The sequence below is a fragment of the Sinocyclocheilus anshuiensis genome, unplaced genomic scaffold (genome assembly GCF_001515605.1).
Source record: "Sinocyclocheilus anshuiensis isolate Anshui unplaced genomic scaffold, SAMN03320099.WGS_v1.1 scaffold1897, whole genome shotgun sequence".
NCBI lineage: Eukaryota > Metazoa > Chordata > Actinopteri > Cypriniformes > Cyprinidae > Sinocyclocheilus > Sinocyclocheilus anshuiensis.
This window is the reverse complement of record NW_015536560.1, coordinates 1-1,750: the sequence shown is the minus strand read 5'-3', so window position 1 is coordinate 1,750 and position 1,750 is coordinate 1. Positions and strand designations below refer to the sequence as shown.

At 41.0% G+C, this 1,750-nt stretch overlaps 1 long non-coding RNA gene across 1 annotated transcript; it reads right to left on the bottom strand.

Annotated features, from left to right (window-relative positions):
• Positions 1–1,239: 1,239 nt before the first annotated feature.
• LOC107701447 (uncharacterized) lies at positions 1,240–1,595 on the bottom strand. Its single transcript, XR_001635647.1, has 3 exons — positions 1,585–1,595; positions 1,469–1,528; positions 1,240–1,290 (listed from the first exon to the last, which is right to left on the bottom strand). It is a non-coding gene; the product is annotated as an uncharacterized LOC107701447 (long non-coding RNA).
• Between the last annotated feature and the right edge of the window lie 155 nt (positions 1,596–1,750).

Here is a 1,750-nt window from a genome sequence, read left to right as displayed (position 1 = left end):
GGAAAAAGTGTTGCAGAGAGAGAGAGAAAAAAATGTAGGTTGTACAAAAATAGCCTATTAGCTATTTTTATTCGTCTTGTCAAAATACTAAATTCGTTTGACATTTTTCTGTTAACAGAGTAGGAAAAGTGTCGCAGAGAAAAATAAATAAATACCACATCTTTCATTTAAAATTATAGGCTAAGCAAAATATAAACAAAACCGAGTTGAACGTCCTTCAAGGACAGCGCATCCACACTTTGCTCCATCCTTATTCTGCTCTGTCACTCATCGACAGCCTGCCTGTTCTGTCTGAGGGCCGTATATTTACCACCGGTACAGCCTGCTCTGAGCATCGTTATGCACATGCTGCGCACAGACCACGCAAATAAAATGCGTGATGTTTAAAGCATGCGTGCAGCGCGTGCATAACAGTCCTGAGCGCAAGCTGTAATAAGAATAAAGAGCAGATATGCTGTTCTAAATGGACGTCGGGAAAGGGATATTGTTAGATCACCCGCTCCCGTTCAAATTACACCAGAGTTACCGACCGCTACCACGTTTTATTCTGGAATTTAATCCCGCGGCGCAAAAATTCCGGTCGGGTCCCGCGGTTCCCACGGGAATGCACACCTCTACTCTTAAGACACAGAGGTTTTCTCTGCAGCCATCCAACTGCAGTGTGGAAGTCTTTTGTTATCCTTGGCTCCTGAATGAGGTGTACAAACAAATGGAATGAAGTGTTGGAAATACCTTCAATAATACTGTGCATTCAATAGCACATAATACTAAAAAGTCAAGAGCTTTAGGATGTAGCAAGCATTATCAAGTTTTGATTGTTTTTTTTGTTTTTTTTCTCAAGTGCCCCTGTTTGAGATATAAAAAACATACCCTGCTGTAGATTTCAGTCTCCTGCTCTTCCGGCACTTGCACGCAGTGAGGACATGTTTCCTGCGAAAAAATTATGGTAATTTGTAGTCTGCTGGACAGAGAATAACGTAAGCGAGAAAAAGATACTGCATAACAGTCCTGAGCGCAAGCTGTACCGGTGGTCAATAAGAATAAAGCGCAGATATGCTGTTCTAAAAGGACGTCGGGAACGGGATATTGTTAGATCGCCCGCTCCCGTTCAAATTACACCAGAGTTACCGACCGCTACCACGTTTTATTCTGGAATTTAATCCCGCGGCGCAAAAATTCCGGTCGGGTCCCGCGGTTCCCACGGGAATGCACACCTCTACTCTTAAGACACAGAGGTTTTCTCTGCAGCCATCCAACTGCAGTGTGGAAGTCTTTTGTTATCCTTGGCTCCTGAATGAGGTGTACAAACAAATGGAATGAAGTGTTGGAAATACCTTCAATAATACTGTGCATTCAATAACACATGATACTAAAAAGTCATGCGCTTTAGTCAGGATGTAGCAAGCATTATCAAGTTTTGATTGTTTTTTTTTCTCAAGTGCCCCTATTTGAGATATAAAAAACATACCCTGCTGCAGATTTCAATCTCCTGCTCTTCCGGCACTTGCACGCAGTGAGGACATTTTTCCTGCGAAAAAATTATGGTAATTTGGACAGAGAAAAATGTAAGCAAGAAAAAGATACCTTTCAACAGCAAAATTTTCCAAGAGAATGAGGCAGCACCATTTTAGTATTAGAGGAAAATCAAACTGGCAAATAAGGAAAAGCAAATATGAATATATCATCAAATTGAATTAAGTCCCATTTATCTTTTTAAACAACAACTTACAGCTGTGAAATCAAAGGGCAT